Genomic DNA, 16,123 nt, shown 5'->3' with positions numbered 1-16,123 from the left:
GGAACAGCATAGTCCACCACACAAAGTATCTCTGTTCAAACTCCACTTTAGAAAACCAATATATTTAAAAATCAGCTTACAAAGTAGTGGTTTCTATCAGGCTTCCCATACATCTTAGTGTGGTTAGCTGTCTCCTGACCCCTTCCTAACATCTCCATGCCCATACCCCTTTCCACATAGTTTTTCTACCTTCGTTATTTCTCCTCCAGACAATCTCCACCCCTGCACTTTAATCCCCTCTCTCCTCAGCCTTCCTTCTCCGATATTACATGTGTGCTGCAGGATAGGACTCTTTTTCCCCTCAACTTTTCCTCATTTATACTTGAAGAAGGGAAATGGCCATTCTATTTTAAAATAAGGATTATCATTGTGTATAATGTGTGCATATGACTTCCGTAGCACATGTGGAAGTCAGAGGACAACTTTATTTCTTTCCTTTTGCCTTCATATAGATTCCAGGAAGAGCCTTTCCTGGGAAACCGTCTCATGGACCCAAAGTGATCACTCTCTGAGAGACACCCGAGTGATACAAACTTCTTTGGTTTCAGAAGAATATTCAAATACCTTTGCAAAAACTGACACACCATATTATATAGGCAACATGTTCCTATCACCTTTCATATCATATCATGTTCATATCACCTTTGTCAAATATCTCAGTCAATCCACACATGGTGCTGAAACCCCATTGGTCTTCACTCCCATTTGGTGCCAATTCCTAATCGTTTGCTTTTGGGAGAGACAATGGAGACACAACCTGACTCACTCAGCAGACTGGCCTGGAATTCTATTCGTAAACCAAACAGGTTTCAAACTCAGAGATCTGCCTGCCTGTCTCCCACGTGTTGGGATTAAAGTCAGGTGCCACACAGCTGGATAATTCCTAAATTACCGTTTGCCATCCCTGTCAATCTCTCAGAGTTAGTGTGCTACAGCTGGGTTGCGTTTTAAACCATCCCCATCCTTCAGTGATGTTGAAGGAGCTCAGCTCAGCTCCACCCCCTCCACATGTCCCCATTCCACTCCCTGTGTATTCACTGCAGTTCTCTGGGAATGACCAGTCTGGACCCACCCGAGAGAAGGTGGGGCCATGCCTACTAGATCATTTTATAACTTCTGTAAGGAGAATCTTAAAACTGAAAGATCTAAGGCTAAATGTAGGTATGTTTACAAAGAGATAAAAGTCACCTCTTATCCTGGCTCTGTCCCTCCCCCAAACACCTTGTATAAACCAGTGCTTTGAAGTTTATTAGATTACATTTAAATTAAAGATAGTTACACATAATATTGCTTCAAGGGACATTTAGTACACCCTGTATTTTATTCTGGGACCTGGAGATACAACTGAGATCAAAAGAGACAAAACCACCAGGACTTCTTATAATAAACTGTGATAAGGCAATAAGATAGTTATGTTAGGTGGCAAAATAGATACAGTAAATACACAACTTTAAATAAGCAGCTGAGAGATGCCTCACTGAGCTGCTATTTGAGCCTCAGGATTGTGTGATCCTTAGGATGAGATCGCAAATACAGTGAGCTAGCTGAGTGCTTGGTGTATGATGCGATTCCATAAATTCATAGTAACATTCTTACAAAGAATGTCTGAAATCATGAGGAGCTGGCTAGGTTTCTGCATCCTCTGCCGCCGACCTGCCGGCCTTTTAAGGTGAAGGAGCACTTGAGTGCTCTCTGTCTCTTGTTAGAGCTCCTCACTGACTCTTCCCAGAGCCTGAGCCCTTAAATCTCTGTCTGCTTATCCCAGCTGAAGCGCCACTTTCCAACTCTTCACTGTCTCTTACACTCACATCCTGAGCGATACCAGCAAAGGATGCTTTGTGACGTCAGGTTGTAGTCCGACCCTTGCTAAATTGCTGTTTGTCTTTGACTAGCCCTGTCCCTAGTTCTCATTTTTTTCATCACAAAGTTAAAAAGCCATACTAAACCAAGTTTCAGGCTCTACTCCGGGTTGGTTCTCACACAGAACCCAATACTAGCAAGTGGTGCCCCTAGTCCAAAATCTCCTCAAAAGCCTGGCCCATAGTCTCTAGCACAAACAGCAGTAGGTAAGAAATTAGGGTAAACTGGAACTCCCAAACTATGCAGCACTTTGGGCCTATTTCTCCTAAGTATATTTATATTATGTTTATTGAGTATATCTTATGTTTATTTTAGATAGTGTGAATACCTCTGTAAATATGCCACATATGTTTATAAAAATATAAAATGCAAATTAAGAGAATTAGAAAATATGGCTCAACTCAACAGAATTTGATCTGTTAGAAGATCACATAGAAGAGGCTTCCTTGGTTTCTCAAGATGATTGTCCGCATTGCTGAGGACTCCCGCGCTTTTGGGGTGTGGACTTTTCATTTTACTGTAATATGGCCAGCCCTTCCTAAAAATAATGACCTTTAGAAGGTTTCCTTTTTAACTTTCTTACTGACTTTTAAAGTTCACCTCTCTTTCCCTGCTGCCCCCACCCATTTGGATTAAAGAGATGTTGATACTACCCTTGTTTATAAAATATCGTTAACTTTTCTTGGTTACCTATTAGGAGTAAGTTATCGGTGAGACTTCTGATTATTACATACAATCTGTTATTAATTACCCTGTGGAACGCAGACTGGGCTGCCTAAGACCCTCCCTGCCTTTAAGGGCTGGGAATCAAATCCAGAGACGAATGCTTACTAGGCAACCCCTCTGTTGCTAAGGTACACCTCCCCCTCCCCATCATAGTCCTTTTCATTTTAGTTGTTTTAGGATCAGCTATATGCGCTTTTGATCAAAGGAAATTCAAAACCAAAGGGTATAATAATATAAAGCCCAGTTCTACCTTCTTACCTCTGTCACCTTTCCCCACTCCAGAAATCAGCGAGGTAAATAATTTGCTCCTAAGAGACATTCTGACTGCTAAGGCGCATATGTAATATATACTTCGCCTCAAGTGAGCCATAATACATCTTTTTTCCACTTAATATTATACAGCGTCTCTGATCTTAATGTCTGAAACATGAAGGGCTCAAAACTAAAGCTTGGTGAGTATTCCTGTGCCAACAGTAGGGAATTCATTGTGGTGAAACTTCACCTCATGCACAAATGATTAAAAATACTGTATAAAACTGCCTTCAGTCTCTCTGTGTTAAATATATATGGACTATAAATGACTTTGTGTTTAAACTTAGGTCTAAACTGCTCCCAAGATGGCTCTTTATATGTGTACAAATATTCCAGAGTCCAAAATATTTCAAAATCCAAACGAAGAATTTTGATACAGCAATCCAATCTATATAAAAACCATTTTCAGTAAACACAAGCTTTGAACACACCACCCTACTCTGTCAGGCAACTACACAGCATTCCCTAGGAGAAATACAGAAAGTGCAGTTAGCAGTCCTCCCTGGAGGACACGTAGATTGTTCCCAGTCACGAGCAACCAAACACTCTTTGTGTCTGTGTGCTCTCATGTCTGTGTGAGCCTACATGTGGAAAAATAATAAACTATTTAAGAGCTCACGCCGATGAGTCGTCAGTGTGGCTTATGCACTTACTACTCAGTGAAATAAGGTCGCTACATCGCTATTAACATGGTGCTTTCCCCTGCAACCCTGTCTTCATCCTGGATGAAGAATGGAAGGTGAGAACGTTACTCAGAAAACGGGATGCTTTTGTGTGTCCCCACCAACCAAGAAGCTTGGGGAGTTACTTAAGTTCCCTGTGTCTTGGTTTACTCATTTGCATTTTCTTTCTATTTCTCTTGCAGAGATGCTGAGCTTATTTTCAGAAATAGGAAATGTTCTGTTGTGTGAACTGTCTGGCTATAATGGCGAACAAAATGTGAAAGCTCTCTTAGAAGCTGTAACTTTGTCCAGATTCAGAGTAATAAGACCTCCGTTGTGTGTTCTTCTGAGGAGAATACCTTAAGCTAGAGGGATGTGAGCAGCCTCCCTCATGCAAAGTAGAAGTGATGTTTAAGAAAACCACTGCCACTCTGTAAATGATCCTGTGCTAAGGACTGTTAGTCCGAGAGCTGTGGGGACAGAAACCAAGTATAGATGAGCTGGGGAAAGATGGGTCTCTGTTGTCTGCTTAGCCAGTTTAGTACCAAACTGTCTTAAGAAGTTATTGTTAACATCTCCCTCCTCCCCTTCCTCCTTCTTAGGAACATAGCTCTTGTTCCACGGGAAAAGTGTGAAGAGTAAATGGGACTGGAATAATATTTTTGTTTGAAAACCTCTGTTTATTTCCGTAAATTTGTCTGCCTTTCTTGTAGTTTGCATTGTATTTTCCAACCCTTAAGGATTCAAAAGACGTCCAATAACTTTTTCAAAGACAAGTGGCAAGTCAAATAGTTGAGGGTTTTTGTTTTGTTTTAGTTTTCAAATAATTTATTTTAATTTAATTTATTTTGTTTGAGACGGGGTCTCGTGTATCCCAGGCTGGTCTCCAACTTGCTCTGTAGCTAGCCAAAGATGACCTTGGACTCCTGATCTCTCAGCCTCTGCCTTCTGAGTGTTGGGTCCTAACCACATGTGGGTACCCCTGTAGAGAACAGGAACCGTCAGGTATTGGGGGCTTGTGCAGATTACCCTGATGCTTCTGTGCCCCTGTGGCTCACAGTGGTTGTAAGTCAGCCTCGACTCCCCCTGCCCCCTGTATTATATTATCAGAAGTGTTCCTTCTGAGGGGAGTTTTTCAAGTTCTGAGCCACAGCCCTTGAGGGCTCTTGTTACCTCCCAGTGCCCTGCTTAGCCTTGCCTTTCAGGAATATTGCTGTTCCTTGTCTGCCCTGTGGATGTGGCTCAGGAGAAGAGCACCTATGCAGTGTGGATAAGGCCCTAGGTTTAGCCCCTCCTACAGCAGGGAGAAGGAGGGAAATAGAATAGGGTTGTTTAACATCTCAAAGTTGATTTTAAAAGCAAGTAATGTCCTTGTTTGAATTCTTTTCCTCCTCTATGGTTCCTATGGCAACTCTTTTCCCCTGGCTGTGGTGACAGGCACTAACCTTTTCCTTTTCACATTGATTCTTTCAGACTTCCCTTTGAGTCATGTTGTTAGATTTTTCATTTATTCATTTTATACTCTGCATTTCGCTCTAGCTTACTACTTAGCCTTCAGGCCTTAAACGTGCCAGCATCTTCTATCATCATTTCCTTTCCGTGCTCAATAAATGATATCCAGTCGTCCCAGTCCACTCCAGCTGTCAGTCACAGCAGCCCTGTAACCATGGTATGCCGTGGTGTGCTTAGCACAGAATGCATGTGTGCATGTGTGTGGCAGGGGGCATGGACAGACAGCGACAGACAGAGAAGGGTATCAGAGACAAGAAGAGGGTATGTCAGATCCCTTGAAGCTGCAGTAGCAGGCTTCTGTGGGTTCTAGGATCCAAACCCTAGTTGCCATGGTTGTAGAACAAGCTTTCTTAAACTCAGCTATCTTCCCAGCCCAAAATTTATCCCTTTGTGTTAATTTTTTTCTTGATTGTGTTGTTTGATTTTGTTGTGGTGGTTGATTGACTGGTTTTATTGTTTTTTGTTTGTTTGTTTGATACAGGGTCTTTCTATGTAGTTCTGACTGTTCTGGGACTCTAAACCAGAATGGCTTCTAAGAGAGATTCTCCTGCTTCTCGCTCTTGAGTGCTTCTATCACTTTAATGAAGCTGTAATTAAATGTCTCTAAAAGGCAAATAGTGTAAAGGATAAAATATATATTAATTGCAACTCTTAAGTAAGTGACTTCAATCTGTTGTGATTTTCAGCATTATAAGAACTCTACAAAAGAAGAGCTGAAAGAGCTAAACCATGAACTCCAGGAGAAGGAGAAATTAGTTACCCATTTACAAGCCCAGCAAAAAATAAAATTGATAAAAGTAGCCTTAGCTTTAAAGTATTTTGTGAATATGGTAGTTATAGAAACCTCTGGAAGAGCAGGCAGTGCTCTTAACCACTGAGCCATCTCTCCAGCCCCCAGTTTTGTATTTTTTTTTAAAAAAAAAAGGTAAAAAGTGATTTGAAAGGCACATTCTTTTATTAAATCAGTATTTTTTTTATTGCGAAAAGAAGAAAAAAAAACATAAACAAAAAACAAGTTTCCACCTCCTCCCAGCCTCCCATTTCCCTTCCCCTCCTCCCACCCTTCTCCCCCTCCTCCCACCCTTCTCCCCCTCCTCCCACCCTTCTCCCCCTCCCCCCACTCCTCTCCCCCTCCCTCTCCAGTCCACAGAGCAGTCCGGGTTCCCTGCCCTGTGTTAAGTCCTAGGTCCTCTCCGTCCATATCTAGGAAGGTGAACATCCAAACTGGCTAGGCTCCCACAAAGCCAGCACATTAAGTAGGATCAAAACCCCGTGCCATTGTCCTTGGTGTCTCATCAGCCCTCATTGTTCGCCATGTTCAGAGAGTCCGGTTTTATCCCATGCTTTTTCGGTCACAGTCCAGCTGGCCTTGGTGAGCTCCCCGTAGATCAGCTCCTCTGTCTCAGTGGGTGGATGCACGCCTCGTGGTCCCGAATTCTTTGCTCATGTTCTCCCTCCTTCTGCTCCTCCTTGGGACCTTGGGAGCTCAGTCCAGTGCTCCTGTGTGGGTCACTGTCTCGATCTCTATCCATCACCAGATGAAGATTCTATGATGATATGCAAGATATTTGTCAGTATTGCTCTAGGATAGGGTCATTTCAGGTTCCCAATCCTCAGCTGCCCAAGGAACTAACTGGGAACCTCATCTTGGGCACTAGGGAGCCCCTCTAGGGTCAAGTCGCTTGCCCACCCTAAAGTGGCTCCCTTAACTAAGAATTGTGGTTCCGTGCTCCCCTATCCACCTTTCCTTTATCCCAATTCTCCCGTTTCCCAGGTCCCCCCTCCTTCCCATCTTGGGGGGGGGGGGGATGGGGGTAAGGGGAGATGGGGAGAGAAAAGGTAAATCAGTATTTTTTAAGGTACATTGAAAAATGACTTCATTGTGTGTACTTAGAATGTAGAACCCTATAAGGAAAGGCACTTTGGTGACACTTTGATCTGTGTTTGTACATGTGTGTTCATGTATGTGCAAGTGCATGTTTATGCACCCGGGTATGCATGCACACATGCACATGTGTGTGGTTACCAGAGGACAACTTTGGATGCCATTCCTTCCTCTGGACCCATTGGCCTTGATACTTTCCCCCTCGGAGGCGGGGCCTCTCATTGGCCTAGGTTACCACTGAGGCTAGGCTGGCTGGTTGGCCGAGAAGCCTCCAGAATCCTGTTTCTACCACCTCAGTCTGGGATTCACCTGGCTTGTTTTTTTTTTTTTGTTTTGTTTTGTTTTTTTTTTTTTTTGTGGATTCTGGAGATTGAACACAGTCCTCACGAGTACTTTGCCAATTGTGCCAATCTTACCAGCCGCTCATTTCTTTGTTCTGGAGTGCAAACCTGTTCCAAGTTCTAAGCAGTCTTTCAGAATATACTACTAAGTGGAATTTCAGAGTGTACTACTTTGAAAACTAGACTATGAATTGTATATATTGATTGATTGATTCAATAGGTATTTTTCAAGTGCCTGCCCTGTGATTGAAAACAGAAGAGAAATGGTTTTGCCTATAATGATTGCTTTCTTTTGTAGATAAGATATGCATGCTACCTCTGCTACTTAGGGACAGGACAGGAACTATGTAATTTTGAACGTGAGTGTGTGTCATTTTATCTTAGGTATATTAGGCTCCGTGATTCAAGGCCTTGCTTGCATTTGGGTTTGGTTGTTGTCACGCTCTGGAGAAGACATTTTGGATATTCTCTTGCTGCTGGATGGGCCATGGCGTGCAGTGTCCTACTTAGCCCTTTTCTTCCACACTCTAAAGCGTAGCCTTACAGGTGCACATGGCACTTTGGAAGGTGGGCAAATAATTGTGCTTATTTATCTGTAATTATGTCCAAATGTTTCTTTCCAGAAATTGAGGGTAACGCAAAAGAAACTTGAGGATCTGGAAGAAGCCTTGTTGGGCCGTGCTCAGACTGTCGACTTGCTGCAGCAGGAGCTGACTCTGGCTGAACAGAGAAACCAGGTACTGTCTGCGGTCCCCCTCCCTGCCGGGGAGGGCTGGTTTCTACTTCAGGTTGTTGGGCAGCAGGCATGAAAACCTTTAAGCGGCCAGAGGAACGGTGCCATCTATTCATTCTTTTCGGCAAACGCTCAGTACGGTAAAGCAGGCACGGTCCCTCCCTGGGCTTTTATTTTGTCTTAATCGCTCTTTTCCTTCACGGCTGTAGGCTAGAGTCTTTCTGCATTTTCCTCTTTTCTTCTGGAGAATGTCTTTCTCGTCACTGCCCCCTCTTGTTTGTCTTGAGTGGTTCTTGTGCTTCGGGCATGGTCTCTGCTTGGTTTTCCTTGGTCAGCTTTCTTATGGGTTGAAGTAATCGGATAAGGCCATAATTCTTCCTTTGTCTTGCTGTACTGTATGGACCCACGCTGCCGATCTGGGCTACTCTTATCTGCCTTTGGCCTCCCTGTGCCCTTGTCCTCCTGTCATATCCAGTCTACTTGACTGGAATCCCGAAAGGCATGAAAGCAGCTTCCCCACAGGAGTAGCGAGGGGGTGATGCTAACACACATTTCAGGAGCGATCCCACTCCAGTGCCTTAGATCCATATCTTGGGTGAACCATTACTCCTGTTTCACACTCGTTTTCCCAGTGTGGGATCAGCTTTGTTTTTTACGAAGATTTGTTCAGGTTTAGGGTATACAAGTCAGTCTAAACAAACTTACAAGTCTATTAGAGAAACCATAATACTTCCAGTAAATACATTAACAGTAAACAAGTTTGTTTGCCAAATGGCTGGATAGCTGGTATATTCCTTTCTCCTCCATCTGTCTCTGTGGAAAACTAGATTATAATCACCCCAAGGCTCTTAGTGAGTATAAGTGTCAGAACAAAGGGAGTCGGGATCTCAGTGGACCAGGCTGGCACACAACTGCAGTGAGTGTGTTCGCCCACCACTGTTGTGAGGTGATGCCCTCCTACACTGACAGAGCTGTTAAGACAAGGTCCTTGGACAGTACATAAGAAAGTGTTTACTAAGACCTTTTCCAGCTCTTCATATAGGCAGGAACTTTTTATAATCTAGATTGTATCGTAATACTGCATTGTATGTATTTGCTTTAGTAACTATCCTTTAGTCTGTCTCTGTCAACCAGATCATCTTAATGTTTTATGTATTCCCGAATATTTCAGAATCTGTATTATGGCCCAGATTTGTTAGTAGTTGAGGCACACTAGTTGAGCAATTCTTTTTTCTCTTGAGGTAAAATTTATAAAGCATTAAATGTATAAATCATAAGTATAACATGAGGATGTTATACCGTTTCTGTTGCCCAGATGAAGGCCCAGCTGAAAGAAATGGAGGTTGAGAAAAAAGAGCTGGAATTGAAAATTAGTTCTACAACAAGTGAGCTGATCCAAAAATCAGAAGAAGAATTTCTGTTACTAGAGCAGATACATAAACAGGGTTTAGAAATCCAGAAGTTGAAGGCAGCCTCCATGAAGCCGAGGAAAGCCTGCAGCAGGAATTGGAAAGCAGCCAACTCAAACTTGCTGGCCTGGAACATCTGAAAACATTACAGCCTAAACTAGATGGACTGCAAAAGCACATGCAGCAGAAGGAAGAAGAGGTCAGCCACCTGTCTGGACAGCTTAGTGAGAGAGAACACACCCTCACCAAAGTTCAGGCAGAGATGATGGAGCAGGAGCATTTGATCAGGGCCCTGCACACACAGCTGGAAATGCAGGCTTAGGAGCATGAGGACAGGCTAAAGCAGTTCCAGGTGGAACTTTGTGAGCTGAAGCAGAAGTCAGTAGAGGTCGAGGAAGAAGCTAAAACAAAGCAGCAGATACAGAGGAAACTGCAGGCTGTTCTCATCTCCCAAAAGGAGGCACTGAAAGAAAACAAGAATCTGCAAGAGGAATTGTCTTCGGCTAGACATGCTGTGGCACACCTGACCAAGTCTCTCGCAGATGTGGAAAGCCGTGTTTCTGTTTAAAATAAAGAGAGAGATGCATTCCCAGGAAAGTTAGCCCTTCTTCAGGGAGAAAGAGACAAACTCATTGTAGGAATGGACAAGTCTTTACTTGAAAACCAGAGCCTTGGTGGCTCTTGTGAAAGCCTGAAACTAGCTCTGGAGGGGCTTATGGAAGAAAAGGAAAAACTGATGAAAGAACTTGAATCTCTGAGATGCTCTAACATTGCAGAGAGCACCGAGTGGCAAGAGAAGCACAGGGAGCTGCAGAAGGAGCATGAAGTTCTTCTGCAGTTCTATGAGAACGCGTGCTATGAAGCAGAGAGGATCCAGCACATGCTGACAAGTGTGAGGCAAGAGAAGCAAGAATGCACGGGAAGTTATGAAGCACAGAGACAGACAAAAAAAGGAGATGAAAAAGCAGCTCCAGGCTGCGCAACAGGAAATAGAAGAGAGGAAAGAAAAGAAAATGACCGGCTTAGAACAGAGGCTCAGCCTCTAGGAGGAGCCAAGGAAAGCATGGATGCTCTTCTTTCTGTGAATTCCAGCCTGAAGGAGGAACTAGAAAGGGTCCAATTAGAGTATAAAACCCTTTCTAAGGAGTTTGAGGCTTTAATGGCAGAGAAAAACCTTCTGAGAGAAGATCTGAAGCTCCAAGGAGAGGAGAGTGCACTGAAACAAGCTAGCCTAGAGGCCACTGAGAAATTCCATCAACAAACAGATGTCATCACTGAAGAAGAAACACAAGCTCTGGCAGGCAAATCGCAAGAGCAAGATACTCAGAGTGTGAGCGTTAAACTTGAAGATTTGGACAGTCTTCTTTCAGCAAACAGCGCCAAGCCTGGCACTAGTGAGACTTTGGGCTCCCACGATGACATCAGTGACCACCTCCAGCAGCTTTGCCAACTCAAGGGAAGAGTTGCTGAGTTAGAGATGGAAAAACAGAGTGACAGGGAGCTTAGCCAGACACTAGAAAATGAGAAAAATGCCTTCCTGAGTCAAATCTCGGCAAAGGATGGCGAACTAAAACTACCTGAAGAAGTCACCAAAGTAAACACGTTAAACCAGCAAATTCAAGAAGAACTTTCCCGAGTTACCAAGCTGAAAGAGATGGCAGAAGAAGAAAAAGATGACTTAGAAGAAAGGTTAATGAATCAGCTGGCAGAATTTAATGGAAGCATTGGGAATTATTACAAGGATGTTACAGATGCCCAAATAAAAAACGAGCGACTAGAATCTGAGTGTAGAACCTTAAAAAGTGCATGAGTGACTTAGAAGAAGAAAAGCGGCAGTTGATTAAGGAGAAAGCCAAGGTGGAGTCAGAAATATGGAAGGAGTATTTAGAGAAGATACAAGGTGTCTAGAAAGGACCTGGCAATCAAAGCCATGCAAAGGAGCTCCAGGAGCTGCTGAAAGAAAAACAGCTCGAGGTGAAGCAGCTGCAGAGGGACTGCATTAGGTACCAGGAGAGGATCAGCACTCTGGAGAAGACGGTTAAGGCCTTAGAGTTTGTTCAGACTGAATCCCAAAAGGATCCAGACGTGACCAAAGGATATCTGGTGCAAGCAGTTGAACATCGTGAAAAGGCCCAAGGGGAACTATCTAGCTTCAAGGTACTGCTCGATGACACGCAAAGCGAAGCCGCGAGAGTGCTAGCAGACAACCTCCGTCTGAAAAAGGAACTTCAGTCAAACAAAGAAGCCATCAAGAGCCAGATGAAACAGAAAGATGAAGATCTGGTACAAAGACTGGAGCAAGCGGAAGAAAAACACCTGGACGAGAAAAAGAACATGCAAAAGAAACTGGATGCTTTGCATGGAGAAAAGGTCCGCATGGAAGACACGCTTGCAGAGATCCACGTCACCCTGTCCCAGAAAGACAAAGCAATGAAACAGCTGCAGGAGAGCCTGGCCAGCACTGTGGCTCAGCTCGCAGCCTTTACTGAGAGCATGTCATCCCACCAGGATGACCGTGACAGTGTGATAGAGGAGGACAAGAAATGGGAGCGGAAGTTTGGTGATGCCATTCAAACCAAAGAAGAGGAGATCAGACTCAAAGAGGAGAATTGCATGGTTCTAAAGGATCAGCTGCAGCAAATGACCACCCGTGCAGAAGAATTGAAGATCAGTATCGCCAAATGCCAAATGCCAAATTAGCGTAAGCCTTTTTTCCCTCCAGAGATAATTGTGAAGGCAAAGTCTTTAAGCTGTTTTAATTAGAATTACAGAAGCAATTTATGTTTTAAATCCCCTTAGAATGTATATCTTCTTTCCCTTCTGACATTTTTGTCAATTTTGTGACTTGTTATAATTTGTATTAGCATAAAATTATTAATATAAAACCACTGATATGCCCCCCCCATATCTCTATTGAGATGACCTAAGTTTCTCTTCATTTTTATATCTGGATTCTTGACAACCTGCCTACGGTTGAGATTTCCACCAGCTTACTCCCAAAGGACTTCTTTGCTGTCCTAAGTGGCCTTGTCCTCTCCACCACAGTTGGCATCAGCTCTACCCTGATGCCAGTTAGAAATACCATCCTCACACTCTTAAATCGCCTTTCCAGTTCAGGAACTGACAGTGCCCCGCCCTCAGGACTCCTCCCCTTTTGTTTCCTCACTGCTGCTTTTTGCCAGGCTTGCAGCTGTACAGAAGCCCACCATTGACTTGTCTGGAGCAAGGCAGAACGAAACAGTGGGGCTGGGGCTGAGTTCCTTCTCAGTGTCTCAAACTGATCACAGTTTCATGATTCAAATCTCTGCCATGTAGCTGGATGCTATCTTTCTGTGTAGGGATTGTGGATGCAGAGAACTAAGATCTCTATTAAAACCTTCAATAATGAATGTTGACTGAATTATAGATCAACTAGCTGTATGTCATAGTTAGCTCTCTCCTCCTTTTTCTCTCTCCTTCTCTCCCCCAACCCCTTCTCATAGACTTGAACATGGCAAGAAAATCTGGGAGTCCAAGGCCCAGACAGAGCTCCAACATCAACAGGAAGTTTGTGATACCCTGCAGGGGGAAAACAAAGAGCTTATGTCCCAATTAGAAGAGATTAGGCAACTGTATCACAATTCTATGAATGAATTAGCTAAGTTGGAGTCAGAACTTAAGAGTCTCAAAGACCAGTCAACTGACTTAAATGAATCATTGGAAAAATGTAAAAACAAACAGGAAAATTTGGAAGAAATTATAAAACAGCAAGAAGCTGATATGCAGAATTGTAAATTCTCAAGACAGACCTAAGGGCCTCCAGTGAGCTGACCAGTTGGTTGCAGGATGAAGTCAATGTGAAGGAACAGAAGGTTATAAGCCTGCTTTCTGGCAAGGAGGAGGCGATCCAGCCAGCTGTTGCTGAACTGCACCAGCAATACAATAAAGAGATCAAAAAACTAGAAAATCTGTTGTCCCAGAAGGAAGAAGAGAATGTCGCCTTAGAAGAAGAAAACAAGAAGGCTGTTGAGAAAACCAGTCAGCTCATGGAAACACTGGAAAATATCAAGAAGGAGAACCTCGAGCAGAGGGCTCAGCTGGATTCCTTTGTTCAGTCCATGTCCTCGCTCCAGGATGACAGAGACCGCATCCTAAGTGACTACCAGCAGCTGGAAGATCAACATCTCTCTATAATCTTAGAAAAAGACCAACTCATCCAAGAAGCTGCTGCTGAGAATAATAAACTGAAGGAAGAAATTCAAGGGCTGAGAAATCATATGGATGATCTCAATTCCAAGAATGCCAAGCTGGATGCCAGTACAGGCAAGACCTGAACAAAGTGATAGCCATAAATGTCAGCAAAAGCAACTCCTTGAGGCTCAGCTACAGCAAAATAAGGAGCTGAAAAATGAATATGAAAAACTAGAAGAGAAGCTGAAGGGGTCGGAAGAAGCTAGGCAAAGCCTACAATGGTCCTCAGATGCCCTCCAAGGGGAGAAACGAGGCTTGTCTACACAGACAGAGAGCTTGAAGAGACAAGTGGCAGCCTTGCAGGAAGAGGAACCCTAGGCGCCTTTCCCCTGACCACCACTGCGAGCTTGAAAACAGCCAGCCATGTCTTCACTCCAGAAAGACAGAGATCGATTAGTAAGTGTGTATTTCAGATCTGTGTTTGAGAAGTTTTGAGCCATTCTTAAAATTGATTTCTATTCCCATAGAAAAGGATGACTGTTCCTCTTTGTAGTATCTGTGTGTAAAAAATCACCATCATTACTGCACATTCCCCAGATGTTTCTGGTTTTAAGAGAAACAGACATGCTGTCGCTATTGTCAAACTTGGCTTCCCTACACAGTGGAAGGCTCTCAGTTTGCACACACATGGTGTCTGAAGAGCTTCCATCACAACTGCTCCACTGTTGTTTTTTCTAGGAGCCACCAAATGTAGATATTCCAGGAGTGCCCCAGGAAATAAATGGAAAGAGAAAAAGAGATCCAGAGGCCATAGGGGAACCACAGCCAAGGTATAGGAGCAGGATTCACCCTCCATCATACACTGTGTGCAAAGAAATTGGGTGATAGACAGAGAGGGTAATGGGTAAATGTGATAAAAAAAATCATATTTACGTGTATGGAAAGATCATAATGAAACCTATTGTTGTGTATGGCCAGTGTATGTTATTTTAACGAAATTGGGTCGTAATTTTGGTGAAGTAGAGTTTGCCATATGCTCTTAGTGAGTCCTAGTATCTGACAAGCGTCACAGAGTGATGTAAAGATTGAATGCAACAGTACCTAACAGATGTTGTGCAAGAAGTGAGCAGTGCTTGTAACACAAGTGCAGACATGCAGCACTACAAATGCTGGAATTACAGCTGCTCTGATGGACTCGCCTCTCCCCATAGGTATTTTCCGCTTTAATTGTGCTGTAGCTGTACTTCTATGTTAGTTTGGTTTTCCCGTTTGGGGAAATGCTTCCAGCCTTGTGACGATGTATTCGAGATTGTGTCCTACATCCAGTAATGCCCTTTGCCTGCCTTTCACCCTCCAGATTGTCTGAAGTCCAGCAGCAGCTCTGCAGCACTAACCAAGAAGTGACTGAGTTAAAGAAGCTGCTGAAAGAAGAGCGAGAGCAAAGACTTGCCATTGAGAACGCACGCTCCTTTGGTTTCAAAGCTATTTCTGCATGTTACACTCCACTCAAGGGACAAACAGGGGATATCGAGAAATGGGTTTTCTCGGTCTCTAAAGTCCTGTGGTTTCTCCAGAGAACTGCATAGCCATATGATGTGTTAGAATGTCTGCTCTGATACTCTAATTCTGACATTGGATTAGAATTCCAGGTTAGCTAGAAGATTTCCCCTTTCTACATTGTCTCTACTTTAAAACAGCTTTAACAGAACAAATGAAATGTCCGGAGTCCAATGTCCATCTGGAAGGGACCTTAGGAGCTGTCTGTTCTCCTGCAGAAACTCTCTGTTCTCCTGCAGAAACTCTGTTCTCCTGCAGAAACTCTGTTCTCCTGCAGAAACTCTGTTCTCCTGCAGGAACTCCCTGTTCTCCTGCAGGAACTCTGTTCTCCTGCAGAAACTCTGTTCTCCTGCAGAAACTCTCTGTTCTGTAGAAACTCTCGTTCTCCTGCAGAAACTTTCTGTTCTCCTGCAGGAACTCTCTCTTCTCCTGCAGAAACTCTCTGTTCTTCTGTAGAAATGCTCTCTTCAGTCCAAGACTAGAGAAAGTGGTCTGATATCCTTTCTGGGTTCATTATCTCTAAGCCAATCAGGTCACAATTCCACAGCCCACCAAGGTCAGAAGAACCTGGGTCAGAGTCAATAACAAATTCTTAGGATGATCTTGGGATTCTTTGCAGTGTCTTTGTCACTGAGGACCCCAGGCTGCCAGAGGAGTGCCCCTGGGGGATTATTTGTAAAGCAGCCAGCAAAGGCCCCCAAACTCTCAGTGGCCCTCGCCTCAGAAAGGGTCTGTTTCATTGGCCCAAACAAGTCACCTGAGCATGTCTGACTTGAGGAAAGAAGGGAAGGGCCACAGATCTTTTTTTTTTCTTTCAAATAAAATTTATATATTAAGACATTGCTGCTAATTTTAAGCATAGATCCCAGAAATCATTATCCATATATCATCACACACTGGGAGATTTCTGGGAAGATGGACTGAGGTGGGCTCGACTGGATTTCAGGAAAACATCT

At 43.6% G+C, this 16,123-nt stretch overlaps 1 pseudogene; it reads left to right on the top strand.

The window, feature by feature from the left end:
- The first annotated feature begins 3,630 nt into the window (after positions 1-3,630).
- Positions 3,631-13,988, top strand: LOC121460050 (annotated as a pseudogene).
- The last annotated feature ends 2,135 nt before the right edge of the window (positions 13,989-16,123 follow it).

This window comes from Microtus oregoni, unplaced genomic scaffold, assembly GCF_018167655.1.
Source record: "Microtus oregoni isolate MIOR12 unplaced genomic scaffold, Mior012 000020F_ref0000438, whole genome shotgun sequence".
Lineage (NCBI taxonomy): Eukaryota > Metazoa > Chordata > Mammalia > Rodentia > Cricetidae > Microtus > Microtus oregoni.
The sequence above is the reverse complement of the archived record's forward strand: the minus strand, read 5'-3'. Positions and strand labels throughout refer to the sequence as shown.